Below are 17,862 nucleotides of genomic sequence, written 5' to 3' on the forward strand. Positions count from 1 at the left end.
CACACCATCCCAATGAAAAATATCACACGTGGTCTGCACTTCAGGCTATGTTCCAATATCTGAAGGAAGGGATCTTTTAATTGAAAACCTTAATGTTTCTCGTTATATTTAAAATTAGAGCAGAACGGCAATAAAATTGGTCATGGGATTGAAACAAGTTTTCAGGGAGGGAAAGAAATTTATTCTTCATTTTTTACATTGAGGCATTTGTTAAAGGCTTGGGCATATTTGATTACGTCAATGCAAGGATTAATAATTAAAGGAACAACAACCACATGCCTTGGAGAGACACATGAGCAGCTCAGGCTGGAGCCTCTGAGGACACCCTGCTTTGCTGGAATCTCACCCCTGCCTGCTGCCCCTCAGTATTTAGAGAAGCATTTTCCCAGAAGACTCTGCCAGGTGATGCCTTTCCCAGGAATTTTCAGCTGGTGCCTAAACCCAGGGAATTGGTACCAACACTTGGTATCAAACTGACTTTGAAGGAAGACTCTGCTGTTCCCACAGTTTATGAGGGGTTCAAAGAGAAGTGTTCAGGGTGACAGCCTCCAGCCCCCAGCAGGAACCTGGCAGATGGTGATGCTCTAAAACCCCCACAGCTCCGAGTCAACATTGCCCAGGACCGATGGAGAAGGAGACTCCAAAGCCGCCTCCTCTCCATGCCCAGAGGCAGATGGGAGTCCGCAGGCTGTGGCTGGGGGATGGAGCTGTTCTGCTCCCAGCATGGCCTCTGGCCAAGCAGAACCCTTAGATTTTGCTCTGTGGATCTGTCCAGCAGCCCCAGGGCTGCGAGCAACTTCCCAGGCACTGAAGGTGGCTCAAAGCCTTGGACTGGGGGACAGAGTCTCCGACTCCAATGTGGTTTTCCCAACCAGGCCCAAATCGCTCTTCCCCTCCCTCCCCATCCATCCTCCCTCCATGGTGGGAATCTTCTCGTTCATTAATAACCTGCTAATTATCTCAGCAGCTTGGAGCTGGGTTGCTGCATGGAATTAGAACCAGCTTTTCCTTTTGGCACCCACCCCTGGGTGTAATTAATGAGGCGAGAGGAAGCCAGAACACGCGGGTCAGCCCGGAGAGCACGGCACGCACTGGTCAGACATTCAGAGCGGGATGTTCCAAGACGGCCTCGGGGAGAGAGGGTGGCATTTTGGGGTCAAACTGGGCAAAAGAGAAAAAGAAGAAGAAGAAAGATGTCCTCCTTGTTTCCTTTGGTTTTCCCCATTCAAGCTCAAAATCTGGACCAAGGAGTGCTCCATGGAAACCCTGCTCTTCATCCCCTCTTTCCTTTTTTTGGGAAAGCTGGATGGAAGGCTGGCACTGTGTCTTGGCCATCCCTGCCCTGCTGAGCAGCCCGAGGAGCACTGAGAGCCCAGCTTGTTGCGGATGAGTGTTTTCATGGATGTCTGGAGAGTGACTGGAACTGGAGAGGGACCTGGAGCTGAAGGAGGAACCAGCGTCACTCGCACGCCGCCAGTGCCAGGCTGTCTCCCCACTGCCTTGGCATCAGCAAGTGGCCTCCAAATCCAAATGGAATTGCTTCCCTGCTCACGGGATGTGAGCAGGAGGCTGAGGACCCCGTCTTGCAGAGATGGGCTGGGGTGACGCAGCCCTTCCCCTTCCCCTTCCCCACAACCCTGGGTGACGCAGCCCTTCCCAACAGCCCCGCTCCACCCAGGGCTGGCACTGGGAGGGCAACGCCTTTGGGCACTGCCACAGGGTGGTGGCATCACCAGGACAGAGGGACACGATTCTCCTCCTCCCACTTCTCTGGGGCACTGGTGGAGCACAAACTTTGCTCCGCGCACCCTCAAAAGCGCTCGGGCTGCCCTCGCCCACCCTGCTGCCTGTGGGATCCCCTCTCGCCACGCACCGTGCCTGCTGGAGCGAGCCTTGATTTCCAGCTTGCTGCTGCTGCTGCCAGCGCAGCTCCCGGTGCTGCCGGATCCGGCCCCGCGGGCTGCCAGGATGCCCCCGACGGGCGGCAGGAGGATGCTGGCACTGGCAGGCCCGGGCGGCAGCGCGGCGCTCGGGGGGCAGCAGCAGTGCCAAATTGGGGTTCTAGCCCTTTAAATCCGATCCGGTACTGCAAAAAAAGGACGAGCGAGCAGGAGAGAGCCTTCAGACTCTTTTAATTAAAGCTTGTACCGTATTCTGTATTCCCAAGTCACGGCAGCCGCCCGCGCTTCCCCAGGACACCTCGGGCTCCGTCTCCGGCACGGCATGGACGGGCACCGCGGCTCACCGGGCACCGGCGGCTGGAGGTACGCGGAGGGACGGGGCTGCGGGCACGGCTTCTCCTCGCTCCCGGCTGCCGGCTGGGAGCATTCCCCTGCTTTTCCCATGTGTTTTCCTTTGCCGGGGAGAAAGTGTAACGCGTGGCTGTGGCTCACGCGGGGCCGGTGGCAGGAGGAGCCCTCCCACCGCGCACCTGGGGCCCGGGGCTGCCTGTCCTGCCACCTCCGCTCCCTTCCCTCTCCCCTCCCTCCCTTGTAAATAATTGAGTGCATGACCCAGAGTTGTGGCTTTTTCCCCCCTCGCTGCTTAAATCCCGGAGCTGCCGCTCAGCAGAAGCTAAGTTGGGATGCCTGGCCCATAAATCACGGCAGAAGTTGGTCCCCGCCGCGCTGCCGCCGCTCAGCTCCTCTCCGTCCCCCGTCTCTCCCAGGTTAGGGGAGTTTTGCCACATCCTTCCATGCGCATTGCACTCGCAATGCAGAGCAGTTCTGGAGAGCCTCGCGGAGCGAATCCCGGGTTATTGGGAACGACAGCGTTGTTTGCACGCCGGAGTCTCCATTCCCCAGCACTGTCACCCACCCCAGCCTTCGCTGGGCTGATAAATCGCCCTTCAGCAGGAGCCCTGTGCCCAGAGAATATTTAACTGTGAACTGCCCCACTCAGCCAGTGATTTTCCTCTCCCCCTCTCCTCCTTAACCGAGTTTATTTTTTCCACACAACGTGGCTTTTTCCTTAAATTATGGACAGTCGTTCCTTCATCCCCGTTTCAGGTGGGTGCATCCTTAAGGTGCCCTGACCATAATGAGAGCCTGTTTGAGTCCTTGCAGCCGAGTCCCAGGTGAGGCTGGATCCCTGGGAGCCTCTCTCCCTCCGGGATCCATGCAGGAGAGAGGCTGTGCCAGCAAACATTTATCCTGGTGCCTATTGGAGGTTAATAACACTTTTGACAAATAGCAGCCTCCTCGAGGCTTGAAATAGGATTGGAAAAGCAGCCACTAATCTCCTTGAGAAGTGCTCGATGGTGGCCACCTCTCAGGAAATCAGGAGAGGAGCTGTTTATGTTCTGCATGTCGAGGCGTTAGCACAGCAAAAAAATCCCGCTTTTCTTAATCCACCAGGAAAAAACTCTTGCCTCACATTCATCTCCCAGGGTGGAGGGCTCAGGGAGGGAATCCTGTGAGCTCAGCACAGCCCAAAGCCCATAGGACCGTGGGGCTGCACAGCTGGGTCAGGAAAATGGGGTTTTTCTCCTCACCAACGGTGTTTGCCATCAAGGAGAGAGAGACGGGCCAGGGAACTTGGAAGTGAGCAGGGAGAGCAGAGCCGTGGATCAGAGAATGAGCATCTGAGCAGCAGCACCTGCAGGGATCAGCTGGTTTGTGGGCAGCAAAACACTTTGCCTTGAGCAGTGAAGGAGTAAAATTTGGAGAGGAGGGGGCACAGAGCCTGCAAGGAAAAGCAGAGGTGCCAGGACAGAGGGAAATCCATGGCACGGCTCCGTGCTGAACTCATGGAGTTCAGCATGTTCAGCATGAACTCATGCACAGGCAGAGGGATGCTGGGCACCCCAGAGCTTTCGTTTCCTTGCTTTCCTCATCAGTTCCTACCCCTTGGTGGTGCTTTAGCCATCTGTGACTTTGGCAACATTAGGAAGGAGAGGTGGGATAATGGCTGCATTGTTCCCAGGTCCAAGGAAAGAAAATGACCTGGCAAGGAAACCTGAAAGTGCCTGAAAGTTAAAAAGCCCTGTTCCCGTGGTCTCAGCGGGGCTGCAGGCGAGCTCTTCTCGGGTGGGGCCCCTGAAACCTGTTCCCTCCATCCTGCAGAACTGGAGAACACCGAGCAAGGTTTGCAAACCACCAAAAAATACAGGCAGCGTGTTGAAAGATGAACAAAATGTGCATCTTTTTTCAGCAAAGCAGCTCAAGCACACGGAGGGTGGGGAGTAATTATTTATAGTGCCATCAGCAGAAATAATAGAATGAATTGAAGGGCTGAAAAGTTTTGCTGACTCTCAGGGAATGTGTCCTGGCACGGACGGATCATTCCCGGGCCCAGCCCTTCGTATCTCCAGCGCTCCCAAGAGCAGCCTTGGAGACACAGCAGAGCCTGGGATCCAGGGAGAGCAGCGGGGAGCTGCTCCCAGAGGGAGGATGGACCTTCCGTGGCAGCTCCCAGCTCCCTCCCGAGCCTCCTGCGCTGCCCGAGGCCGGATCTGTGTCCCGCTGGATGCCTGAGCACGGGAGGAGCAGCGCACTGCCAGGGGAAGGGCTGGGTGCCCAGGTTTGGCTTTTCCATTTCTTTCTGGGGACACTGAGATTAAGAAGGAGGTGAGGGGATGTTTTTGAGGTCAGCAATTAGTGTGATCCGGTGTTTTGTGCTCTGGAACTGAACTCAGAGTGCAGGGTTTCAGTCACTCCTGAACCCAGGAGTTGGGAGGGTTGGCAGGCACGGACAGGGAATTGCTCACCTGGAATCTATCAGTTAATGGTGATCTGCACCAGGGTTTCTTTTCTAAAGGGAAATAATTGAGTTTGAAGTCCTCTTTGTGGGGATGAAAAGGCCTCGTTGGCATTTTCCCTCCTTTTCTTCACCCAGGAATGGTGAGGAGTGTCAAGCTTGTCTCTCCCCATCCGGGCTGATGTTGGAGGTGGCCACTGAGGCTGATGCAGGTGGCAAGGGTGAATTTGAACCCTGACTGAGCAGCAGACCCTGAGCAAGAGTAGCAGAGTCCCCAGCATTCCCCAGGGACAGGCTGGACTCTGTAGGACAGTTTCTGAGCAGCCCCAGAGCTCTTTCCTTCCCCTGGCTCCTTGATAGCACCACCAGGGAGCATCCCCAGGTGGGCACAAAGGACTGAATTGAAAGGTCCCACCAGGCTTTTTTCTCCATCTTGCCCCGCCTGCCCATCTCCAACCAGCTGAGATTTTCCTGCTCCAAACTAGAGCTGAATATCTGAGGAAGAGGCAGAAAAATAATTCTATTTTTATTGTTGGCAATAACCTTTCCTACCTCCTTGACTCTGTAGAGTGGAAAGAGCCCAGGCACAGAAGGCAGAGCTCTCATTTCTGCTTTCCCTTTGCCAGTCACCTTTAAACAAAAGGAACCCAGCAGGGTGTCTGGAGCAGGAAGGGACCAATATGGATCTGGCGGAGATAAAACCTAAATTTACTACTTTGTGCTGCTAGAATCTAATAGATTCTTCTATTTAGAGCAAGAGATGTTTGTCAAGCTCATTCTCCATCACTGGCAGGGTATTGCAGTTAGAATTAGTCTGACAAATTAAAAGCAGTCTAGAGAAGTCTGAAGTGGTAAAAACACAGCATATGAGTGAAATTGCACAGTTATTGAGGGAAATGCTTGAGGGACAGACACCAGCACGCTGTGTCAGGCTGGGGATGACAGAGCCACTGCCAGGGAAAGGCAGGATCCCGACATGGACCTGCAGGGATGGATCATCCTAATCAGGGTCATCTGCTGTGATCATCTCAGGTGGCCTTTCAGAGCAGATCATCCACCTCATGCTCTGCTCTTGTCTTCTTTGGTGTTTTTACCATTTTTTTTCCCCTCCTTCAGGACGTGTTTTAGCCTTTTGAGCAGAAGCCACTCCCAGTACATTATTTTAAGCCCCCACTTGAATAGAAGGAGGTGAGAGGCTGCCCAGACAATGCAAACCTTGTGTTCCATGGTCACCCAGAGACTGCCAGAAATCCATGTCTGCTGGAGGCTGGTCTTTAAATAGAGTTAAATCGTGTTGGGAGCCCTGGGGACCCTTGAGAGCAGAGTTTCAAGAAAGTCATGTACAGATGTTGCCCAGTTTGATGCAGGTTTCACCCTTTAAATCCTCTTGTGCTCAGAACTGACTGACTCTGGGTCGCTCCTGGCTCCAGCCAAAGCCTGGACTCCAGTCCAGACCTGCCCAAGTGCTCTGGGAGCCTGAGGCACGGTGTCAAAGGGATTAATAAACCCTCAGGAGCTGCTGATGCTTCACTGGGAGCTGGCGGGAGGCCCCTGCTGATTTTGGAAAGGTTTCTCCTGGAGGCTCCACTGCAGGAGCAAAGGCAGGAAGGGGCTGGCACCCCCAGAGCTGCAAATGAAACAGGAACCTATTCAGAGTGTGCTTTTATTTTTGCTGCCTCATAAATCCACTGTGGCAAAGCAGCCTACGGAGCTGGAAAGAGATTAACTTGGGAAGAGGGAAGGTGTCCCAGGGGTTAAGCATGACAAAGCTGCTGGTTCTTAAGAGCAAGGAGCTGCCGTGGAGCTGCTGCTGTAGTGGAGGAGTCACCCGGCCTGGCTGCCCCCGGGGTGTCTGTGGCTTGTAATGATCTGCAACCCCCCTGACACCTCAGCGGGCTCCAGGCCTGGGGCTGTGCAGGAGACACCAGGAGAGTGTCACAGAATCCTGGAATGCCAGGCTGGGCCGGGCTGGGCGGGAGCCCAGAGGTCCCTGGTGCCACCTCCCTGCTCAGGCAGGGCCATCCCAGAGCACAGGGCACAGCATTGTGCCCAGAGGGCTCTGCAGTATCCCCGCTGAGGGAGACTCCAGCCCCTCCCTGGGCAGCCTGTTCAGGGCTGGGCAGTGCCCAGGGCAGAAGTTCTGCCTCCTGTGCAGGGGCAGTTCCTGGGCTCCGTCCCTGCCCGTGGCTCTGGTGCCACTGCTGGGCCTGGAGCAGAGCCCGGGCCCTGCTCTGCCCCTCCCTGCACACAGGGACACCCAGGGCTGAGGGCCCCTCTCAGCTGGGGCTCCTCTCCAGGCTCAGCAGCCCCAGCTCCCTCAGCCTTTCCTGGGCACCGAGATGCTCCAGGCCCTCCTCATCCTCCCAGCCTGAGCTGGCCCCGCTCCAGGAGCTCTGTCCCTGCTGTGCTGAGGATCCAGAGCTGGACACAGCACCCAGAGGTGCCCCCAGGGCGGGGCAGAGGGGCAGGATCCCTCCCTGACCCTCTGGCAAGTGTCAGCATGGGCAGGGATCGACTGTCAGTGGTGGCTCCTGGGAAGGGCAAAGTTCCTCTGTCCTGGTGATGGACAGCAGGCTGTTGTGAGGTGTGGCTGTCACACGTGTTAACTGCTGTCACAGTGAAGCTGTGACAGTGCCAAGCAGCTTCTGTTGGGTGGCACTGTCCCTTGGCACCTCAGTCCATGCAGAGATGTGTTGGTTTGATAAGTTCCTCTCAATGAGTTCACATGCAAAATCCCATTTTCTGGAACAAAAGGTGCAGATCCCAGAGCTGTTGTAATGCAAATAACACCAGTGGGATTAATCCCAAAAAAATACCCAGAGAAAAGCCTGAGGGGTCAGGACCCCATTCAGCTGCACCCTGGCACAGCTGGAATCCCACTGCTCCCACCCCATGGAGCCCAGAGCTGTTCCAAGTTCCTGATGAATGCTCAGTGGAAAGGAGATCCAGGCAGTTTGGATAGTCCATAAAAACAAGCTGAAAGAGTAGAGGGATTCTTTTCTCCATGAGGTTGTACCGGGGATTGAAGGTGCAGTTTTGTCCTGTGACCTCATTGAAGCCAAGAGTGCTCTCTTTGGGATATTTGGTAAATATCTTGTTCCCTCCTGGAATGGAAACTGTAAAAGGGGCTTGCTCTGGGATACAGGAAGGAGATGGATCTGTGGAAAATGCTGTCCCTGCTCTTTCCAGCCCAGCTGAACCGTGTGGAAGGGTGGATGATGAGGTGATAAGGGCTTATTCCTGTTCTGGCACTAAAGGCAAGGGGGATCCACCTGGGTCTCATTTAAAGCTTGAGAAAACCATTGCAGCTCCAGGAGCAGCCAGAGGCACCAGGAAACCCTGGACAGCCCTGCTGGTCCCTTTGGGAACACTGACCCTATTTCAGCCACATGCCAGCTCAGAAACCCAGCAGAGCTGGCTCTGGATCCGAGCTGGGCCCCCCAGACTGCTCCAGGGTCAGGTGCCAAGTGTCAAAGCCACTGCTGGGGGCAGTGAAGGTGGCCCTGCCCAGACAGTGGGGGAATGAGATGGGCTTTTCCAGCCCAAACCAGTCTGGGATCCGTGAGAAGCCCTGGCAATCCCGTGATGCTCGTCTGGAGGTGCAGGCTGGATGAGAGGAGCTGCTGTGTCTGTGAACATCCACGGACAGGGGGACAGGAGTGCCTGAGGCCCTGAGGGCACAGCGGGGACCTTGGTGCCACCCAGGGGCACTGGGGACATCCTTGTGCTGCTGCTGTGGCTCAGCAGCTCTGCGAGCCTGGAGCCCAGAGCCAGAGGGGATTGCCTGGACTGACAGACTGCCTTCTGAGGGCGGGGAAGGGGTGACCGTGGGAGCTGCAAGCACAAGGGGCAGGAAGGGAAGGAGAGGGCGAGGCTGGAGAGGTTCCCTGGGCTTTTCCAGAGATTCCAGAGAAGATTTGCAGTGGGGTTGTAGGGAAACACAAAGTTCCCCATGGCCCTGTCCTTGTCCTGAGGACTGTCCCCTGTGGGGACATTTCTCATGTGCCTCTGGAGAGAAAACCACCAAAACAAGGTTTGTTTATTAAAATTAATGGCAGGGTGAGGGGGGGAGATGTGAGGGGAGTCCTGGCACACCCCTGGCACCCCCTGGTGCTGAGCTCCAGCCCCAGGCAGGGCTGCAGAGCAGTGTGGGAGGGAGGGCAGCCTTTGCACGGGTGTTTGTACAGCACAGCAGGCTCTGGTCCGACCGCAGAGCCCAGAACCCCCTCTGGGACCTGGAGAAACCAGAGTCTGCCAGGTGCCTTCCCTCCTCCCTCCCTGCCACCTCTCAGGCCACTACCCAAGGCAAGCTCATCAAAGTCCCTTAAAGCTATTTGGTTTTGGTGGTGCCATGCCTGAGATTCACCCTAAAGGGTTTGGAAGAACAGATTAGCTGAGTTTAAGAGTGTGAGTTATGAAGAGAACCTGCTCTGTGCAAAGCACAGGGTGACCAGTGATGATTGGGCTTCTTCTTGACCATTAGTTAAACACTTTGTGTCCAAACTGTGATCCACATAAAATTGCTGGAACATATCTTGCAGCTCTCAGTGTCCAGCAGCTCCAGGAAGAAATACTTACTTTTCTGGCAGTAGAAAAAAAGCCACAGAGACTCAGGGCATTGGTATTGGAGCTCTATCCTTGGGACTCTCTAGTGAGGACAAATCCCCCTCTCACCTCATCTCCTGAAGAAGGGCAAGTGCAGCCCATTCCTCCTCCAGCTTCCCAGCTCCTCTCAACCCCTGCTGAAAACTTCCTGAGCTGAAGGCTGTCTGTCACTCTCAATGCATTATTTTATTCCTGTTTTGGGCACTTGATGTCTTCCAGGAAAAATTCAACAACATAATTGGGAACTATTTGCAAAAATACTTCCTCTGCCTTTTTCTTTTTTTGAAACCATTTCTTGGTAATTTCCTTGTGTATCTCTTGGGTCTGGTGCTGTGAGAAACAGCAAGTGTTTGTTCTCTATTGCCTTTGCTCCATGATGTTGAGGATGTGATAAAACTCTGGTTTAATAAGTGTCTCCTACATCCCTTTCAAGCATCTCTTTGCCAGACTGAAGGGCCCTGACTTGTCAATCTATTTCTGTGCAGAATTCACTCTCTGTCTCTGTCCAAGCTCCTTTCCCTCTCTCACCCTTCCTCGTTCAGTTATCTCCCTTCCCGTGTGCTCTGAGCAGGGATTTGTTCATCCTGCAGGTGCCCAGCAGAGCCAGACAGCAGCACAGCTCCAGTTTGCTCTGTTTCTCTGACAGAAATCTCTCACACTGGATTTTCCTGTGGCTCTTTTCAAAGCAGCCTCCACATCCCCCCAGTGACTCCTTCCTGGCCAGCAGGGCTGAGACCAGAGTTCAGCATTTGGTGGGGAGACCATGGGGTCTTTTCTCCTGAGCAGGATTTGGCACTGAAATTCAGCTCTTTAGACCTCAGATGCTGGATTTTGTAAGATTTTTGTGCAGCTGTTGCACCAGTTCAGGGTTTGCTCATCCTGCTCGACTCTGTGCCATTAAGGAAAGCTGTCACTGCACTCACACACCTCCAGTCCCCAGGCAATTTCCCAGTCACTCAGTGGGTCTATTTTACAGGGCTCTCTGGGGCTGCAGTGGGAAGTTGTTTCCATTATGAAAACTGACTGTTCATCTTTATTTCTGCCTCCTTTTGCCATCTCCTCCAGAATGAAAAGGAATGCAAACAATTCCCTGTCCCTTTCAGCCTCTCCTGAGCTGTGCTGGGTGCTCACCCATCTGCCACACTGCCCTGCCAGAATTCCTTCCCCTCCTGCTTCTGACCAGGCTGTGGTGTCACCTCTTCAGCGAGTTGTTGTTCAGAGCCCTTTTTGGCTGCCCCCCTGCTCCTGTCTGAGCAGTTTGTCACACCCAGGGGTCTCTTTCCTCCCTGGATACACTTTGAGCAGTGCCTTTTAACTCCCCTGCTCTGCTGGATTGCTGCACAACCTTTTTTCCTTTTACCTCTGGTTGGTATGGCAGTCTGTGATTATTCCAGGTTTGCAATAGAGAGTTTAAAGCAGTTATTTTAATCTTTTAACTTCTTCTTTTTTATTTCTATTCAAGCAGATTCTCAATTTTTAATGTGTTATATAATTTTTAATTATATAACAATCAGTATATTCTATGTTTCTACATTTATACCTTTTTATAAGTAATATAAAATTTTTGTATTTACCACAATATATATACATATATATATATATATATATATATAGTTAGATGTGAACATATATATACATGGTGTATTTATATTTGCAGTTACAGGAGCAATTCTGACACCTTGGATTGCTCCTGGCCATCTCAGAACCAAACAGAGTTTGTTTTCTGTTTCCAAAGTTGATATTTTTCCATCCAACAGTTCTTTACTGCTCCCCAGCTCTGCCAAGGCCAGCAGTGCCCCATGTCCCTAAGTGCCACATACCCACATGGGCTAAGCCCCCAGGGCAGGGGATCCAGCAGGGAGGCAGAAGCTGGGATGTGGTGCCTGGAGGCAGCTCCCTGCTCCTTCTGAAGGAAGGGCTCGAGCCAAGGCTTTTCCCTGGCCCTGGAACATGCTCTAGCCCCTCAAGGTATTTCCTGGAGTGAGGGGCCCAGGGCTGACCCAAGATTTGAGTTTTGGCCTCACCAATATTGAGTGAAGCCATAATTAACCATCACCACTCATCCATTTCAAACCCCTTTCATTTTGAAGTCACTCCTGCATTGCTGTGACAGTGGTCAAATGAGAGGTGGCAGGACTATTCAAGCAGGCCTAAATTAAGTAATAATTGAAATGTTTGAAGGAAGATGAGAATGGTTGTCAGGGTCAGCCTTAAATATGTTTTGCTAGCAGCTTGCAGAAGAATTCTGATGAAAATTGCAGTGCTATATAAGCCATGATTGGCTTTTATTTCAAAGTAAATAAGGAGAACAGGAGAAAAATTGGAGGATACACAAGAGCACAGTTAATAAGATGTATAATCAAATTAAAACTTTTGCACTGTGATATTACATGAGGTAAAGCTGCAGAGTTTAAATACAGAATAGATTTTGTTTACCAAAACCCCAGAATGTTTGAAAGCACAATGGACTAATTTACGTGTCCCATGCTTTATGGAGTATTTATTTAATTTGGGGAAATGAGGCCCCTTTTGATAAGCAATAGCTCAAAGTTGTGCTGAAGAAAAACAGCAGCACAGAAGAAGTTATTTTAGAGATCTCAAGAGCTGCCAGGCAACTCCTGGTTTAGAAAAACATGTAAATTCAAGTGCAGTGACTTCAGTCAATGGCACAGAGCACACACTGAGGTGCAGAGACTACGTCCCTTTTTCTTACAAATCCTTACACTTGCTTTCCTGAGCCAGGAAAAGGAGTTCCTGATTTCCTCAGGAGCACCAAGAGCTATGTGCTGTAACAGCCGCCCTGGACCATTGCAATCACCTGGCACTCGTGCTCTGGGCTGGGGCACGGTGAGCATCGGGCACAGGTAAGACCTGACGGGCTTGGAGTTCTGTCCAACCTCAGAGATTCCACAAATGTGGTTCTGTAGCATGGGGCCACTTGCAGAGGAGCACTCTGAGATGCCAGGACAGGTGACAAGGTTTGAGGTATTCACCATCTGGATCCCAGTGCTTCCCAGGTTTCCAAAGGCTGGGATCAAGCCTTGGTGCTGTCAGAGCCCTGGGGGCAGCCACCCTGTCCTGGGGCCACCAGGGAGGGATTGTCCTGCTCTGCTCTGGGCTGGGCCAGCCTCATCTCGAATACTGGGTGAAGTTTGGGGCACCACAATGTAAGAAAGCCATGAATCCATTAGGAAAGCCATTAATCCATTAGGAAGCATCCAGAGGAGGCCATGAAGAAAGTGAGTGGCCTTGAGGGGAAAAGGAGCAGCTGAGGGCACTGGAATGTTCAGCTGGAGCTGAGGAGACTGAGGGGAGACTCATCATGGTTCCATTGTCCTCAGGAGGGGCAGAGGAGGGACAGACACTGATCTCTGCTCTGTGGGACAGGGACAGGACCTGAGGGAACAGCTGCAGCTGGGCCAGGGCAGGGTCAGCCTGGATCTCAGGGAAAGGTTCCTGAGGGTGCAGTGCCCAGAGGGTGCTGGGCACTGCCCAGGCTCCCCAGGGAATGGGCACGGCCCCGAGGCTGCCAGAGCTCCAGGAGCTCCCAGGGATGGCCAGGCTGGGATTGTTGGGGTGTCTGTGCAGGGCCAGGGCTGGGCTGGGTGATCCCTGGGGGTCCCTTCCCACTCAGGACATTCCATGATTCTGTGATGCCCTGAGCGTCCTCACCTGGGTCCCACCCACATCCTGCCCATGGGGCCCATTGCAGCCCTGCCTCCTGCAGGTACCTTTGTTCCTACCCTGTCTCCTGGCTGCACCTCCACTGCAGCTTTGTTTTCATCTGCTCCTGACCGAGCTTTTCAGGTAGAGCTCAGATGGAATTTCTCCCTTTTCCCCCAAGCGTCACCAGCAGTCAGCTCTGCTCACGGAGTTCAGAGCCTGCAGGACCCTTGGGGAGAGCTCCCCCTGCTCTGGGGTCACCCTCGGGTGCTGCTTTGGTCGTTCCCACCATGGAGCAGATCCCCTTTGTCCCTCCTGAGCTGATACTCCAGGCTGGAATCCCTCCTGCTGGGTCAGTGCCACCATGAGGAGCAGTAGTGTGGGTTGGGGGGAGTTTGGCTTCCCTGCTGGAATTTCCAGGAGCTGGTGCTGCAGCCAGTAGCAGGATGTGGAGGTGGGATGGAAGAGGCCTCCTCCTCCTTGGCTGGCTGAGCACATCCGTGCCCTCACACTGCTGTGGAAGCCCTGCTTGAGTTTCAGCATCTCTGGACATCTCTGAGAGCCCAAAGTCTGGTTTGCATCTCCCCTGGCTAGGAGGCTGCAGCTCTGAGTCAGGGCAGCTCTGCCATTCCTGAGCAGCTCTCTGCCATTCCTTGGGGAAGTTCTGCTATTCCAGAGCAGCTCTCTGCCATTCCACAGGGCAGTTCTGCCATTCCAGAGCAGCTCTCTGCCATTCCACACTGATTTCCCTGCTATCCAGCCTGGCCATCCTCACAAACACCTGCTGGAGCCTGGCTTAGAGCCAGACCTGCTGGGTTTGGACCTAAACCCTGCTCCTTTTTGGTTCTTCTGCTCGTCCCTCATTCCTGGCTGGGGCTTTGAGGACAGGAGCCTCTTGCTCTGCACAAACTGGTGCTTCCATCCTCACAGCAGAAGCATTTCCAGGGAATTTGCTGCAGCACACAGCAATTATATGACGGAAGTTGGGTGAACGGGAGCAGGAATAATTTGCAAGTTCTGCCAACAAAATCTCGTTCATTTTTGTTGTTGTTTTTTTCTTCCCCATACCTTGGCAAGCCTCTTTCCTGTTTTTCTTTCATTCCATGGCAAACGCACAATAGGAACAGGAGGTCAATCACTCGGAATTGTCAATTTGTAATTTTTCTGACGTTGCCAGTTGCTTTTTCTAAAGACCGTGAGCAGTGTGTGAAGCCCTTGTTGGGTAACAGACATAATTGGATGATTTCTACATTTCCAAGAGCCTTTGGGTACTCAGCACACTCCTTCCCTAATATCCTGTGGCTCTGTATTTGTGCTAATAAACTGAATTGGTTAAGTCAAATTGACCCCAGAACTGCCACCCTGCCGATTTTGGGAGCAGGATATGTAGGCAAAAAATAGCAGCTGGAATGGAAGATTCTGTGAAAGAATCCCAGGATGTTAAAAACAGTATTTTTGTCCCAACCTTTCCAGCAAAGCTAAGAGGATCAGCACAGGTACAGGAGAAGGAATAAGAAATGATTGTCACAGATCCAGGAGGTCAGATAAGCCTGGCTTGGTGAACAGGGAAAATATGCCTGTAAAAGTAAAAATGTGTGAACTTTCAGCTGGGTGGGGATGAAAAAGGTGGCTACAGGGAGGGAAAAAAAAGAAAATTTGAATCAAACTGTGCTGAAGTTGACAGATCTTTTCCTCTGCCAAAATGGTCCCTTCTGGTTTGGGTCAGGAAGCAGTCTGAGAGCAGCAGAAGCAGTTTGGATTTGGTGATTTCAGATTTAGAGGAATTCTTCACTTTTTTTTTTTTTTACTAGATCATTTTAGTTTGCATGAGAAGCTCTCCGGTGGGGAGAGTGGAGAGCTGATCCCATCCCTGGGCTGGGAACAACCAAGGCAGCAGGTCTGGAGATTCCTGGATAAACCCCAAGCCCAGCCCAGCTCCAGGCTCTGTCCATGCTCCCCATCCCAGGTCTCTCAGGCACAGTCTGTGTCCCGTGGTTCTTGACCACATGGAAATTGCAGTTTGCAGTCCCGAGGCTCAGCTTTGATGCAGCAGGGAGGCAGAAGCTGGGATGTGGTGCCTGGAGGCAGCTCCCTGCTCCTTCTGAAGGAAGGGCTCGAGCCAAGGCTTTTCCCTGGCCTTGGAGTCACCTCCCAGCTCCCAGCCTGTCCTTGGGGGCTTCGCCCTGTGTGAATCACTGATACTCACGGAGAACCCCCAGTTTCCTGCCTGGTTTTCCCCTGGGATGAGATATGTGAGCTCTGCCCTGCCCTGGGGATGTTCAGGCATTTCCTGGAGCTGGAGCTGGAGCTGGAGCAGCTCCTGGGCTCGGAGTGCTGAAGCTCTGGCGCTGCTCTCTGCTGTGCCAGTCCCTGCCCGACCCTCGGGCACAGGTGCCCTCCTCCCACTCCAGTGGCTGCACCCAGAGTGCCCAGAGCTGCCCAGGGCACCAGGGCCACCTCCTCCCTCCTGCAGGCACCGCTGGGCTTCAGTGGCCTTGCCCCTTCTGAGCAGATCTTCCTGGCTTTTATTGCCTGCCAGGAAATGAGGAGGTTCTCCCCAGCCCCCACCGTTTGTCAGGTTTGGGTTTTCTGCGCTGGATTAAAGCCACAGAGGGATTTGGGACTGAATCAAGATGAACTTCGCGTTCTGCTAAGACCATCAGAGAGCGAGGAGATCATTTGTATGATCCATTAATGTATCCCTGCATGGGCTGGAGGTGGCTGAGGGCTTTGCCTCTCCCTTTTCCTGATGTGAGCTGTGCTTGTGTGTCTCAGGAATATCCTGTACACAGCTGTTTTACCTGTGTGTCCCAGCTACAGCCTCACCTTTACCTATTATCCAGCCCAAATTCCACCTGGAAACGGCAGGGAGCATCCAAGGCACCATTCCGGGGTGGAGAGGAGTGCTCATAGAACTGCCCTTCATCCCCACAGCAACAGAGCCACAGACAACCTTCCCACCTGCTGGCCAGGTGCCAAGGGCCTTCCCTCAGCCTGTTCCTCAAGTGAGAGGGCACCTCAGGCATTCAGGGTTAAATCCTGTCATGGAAGTGCCTGCAAGCCCTGTTGGACATCTTGGAAGTGACTGAGTGACCTGTGAAAGGAAGTGCTTTGGGATGAAGGGTACAATAATCCATTGTCTCCCTCCCCTCCTCTCTGCACTTCCCCAACCCTCTCTCACATCTGTGACCCTCTCCACCATCCTCTGCCTCTCCTGGAAAGAAACATGAGATGTGAAAGGAAAGAGGCACTGGGGGAATGTGGGAATGCGGGAATGCAGCTGTCTCAGCATCAGTCCAAGCTGCGGTGTGAGGGATCCCTGAGCCCCAGCCAGCCCCGCCCGGTACCTGCTCCCAGCCCCTTCTCCAGAGGTGAAGTCTGGAGCAGCTGCTCATTTCCATTTAAGCTGTGGGGTTTGGGCTATTAATAAGCCTGGAAAATAACCACATGTTCCCTGAATTATGTAACAGATGTTAAGTTCCCCGAGATGAAGAGGTGTCAGCCTGATGGAAGAAGTGATGTGAGGACCTTTCTTTTCCCTTGGAGCTGGGTTTCTCCTCTTCTGAGCAGAACTGATTATCAGAGAAAAGAAAGCGGTGTCACCCCCGGTTTGGACGAGCCCCACCTTTGCTCCGTGCCCGTGTTTGTGCTCTCCTGCCTCTCCCCAGCAGCACATTTTGGTGACAAGTGTCACCCGAGTGCCGCGGCAGGATGTGCTGGGATGAGCGCGGCTCCTGAGTCACCGCCGGCGCTGGCTCCTTCCCCTGGCAGAGAGCGACAGGAGGAGAGGGAACGCAGGGCCAGGAGCTCGCAGAGCCGGGCCAGCGAGGGGGCTGGGCGGACAATGCCTCCCCAATTAACTCTTTCAGGGACACGGCAGCCACCGAGGTGTTCACCGCCTCACTGGGGTGCTGTGAGACAGGCTGCAGGTGAGGACAGAGGAGGTGTCTTAGGGAGGGGGTTAAAAAGGGTCTCGTTCAGTCTTCTCTTTGATAATTTTTATTTTTAGGGTTGTTGTTCCTGATCTTCCTCTCTCCCAGAGTGAGCCCTCCTGAGGAAAGATTCTCAGCAGTTCAGGGTGGTGTTTACCCTGAGAGTTTAGGAACTCTTCCTAAAATCCCTGCCACGGCACTTGGCATAAAGATTGAGGCCACACCTCGAGGATGAGGAACCTCCAGTCCTGTGTCCTGTTCTGGGCTGCTCCAAGGAAGACCCTGAGGGGCTGGAGCATGTCCAGGGAAGGGAATGGAGCTGGGAAGGGTCTGGAGCCCCAGGAGCAGCTGAGGGAGCTGGAAAGGGGCTCAGCCTGGAGAAAAGGAGGCTCAGGGGGACCCTTGTGGCTCTGCACAACTCCTGACAGGAGGGGACAGCTGGGGGCTGCCCAGAGAGGTTTGGAGTGCCCATCCCTGGAGGTGCCCAAGGAAGGGCTGGAGGTGGCACTCAGACCTCTGGGCTGGGGACAAGGTGGGGATGGGGCACAGCTTGGACTTCATCATGGAGATCTTTTCCAAGCTCAGTGATCCGGGGATTGGAAGATGGAGGGGAGATGTCAGCAACTGCACAGAGCAGCTGAACCTTGGGAGAGTCATGTCTGGATGGGGATTGGAGACCCAGGGCCCAGGGGTGCCACGTTCTCTGTGGGTGGAGATAACACGGCGAGACAGAAACCAGAGGCACGGGACAGCCACGCTCCAGGAGGAGCTGCTCCCCCCACCCCGGGGTGACTCTGCTCAGATTTCTTTTCTCATCTGCTCCAGCATTGCCTGTTTCTCACCCGCCGGCAGGACAGTGGCGAGCCCCTGGTCCGGGAATGCAGCTCAGGCACAGCCAGGGATGGGACAGGTCCTGAGGGTGGGGACAGGTGCTGAGGAGGGACAGGTCCTGTGCATGGGGACA

At 53.6% G+C, this 17,862-nt stretch overlaps 1 protein-coding gene across 1 annotated transcript in view; it reads left to right on the top strand.

Moving 5' to 3' along the window:
- Nucleotides 1-2,123: 2,123 nt before the first annotated feature.
- The window catches only part of CALN1 (calneuron 1), a 139,133-nt gene continuing 123,394 nt past the window's right edge, over nt 2,124-17,862 (top strand). The window contains exon 1 of the mRNA XM_041484928.1: nt 2,124-2,264. The gene's annotated coding sequence lies outside the window, so the exon portion shown is untranslated. The remainder of the gene's footprint in view (nt 2,265-17,862) is intronic.

The sequence above is a fragment of the Pyrgilauda ruficollis genome, unplaced genomic scaffold (assembly GCF_017590135.1).
Source record: "Pyrgilauda ruficollis isolate IOZ18807 unplaced genomic scaffold, ASM1759013v1 scaffold69, whole genome shotgun sequence".
NCBI lineage: Eukaryota > Metazoa > Chordata > Aves > Passeriformes > Passeridae > Pyrgilauda > Pyrgilauda ruficollis.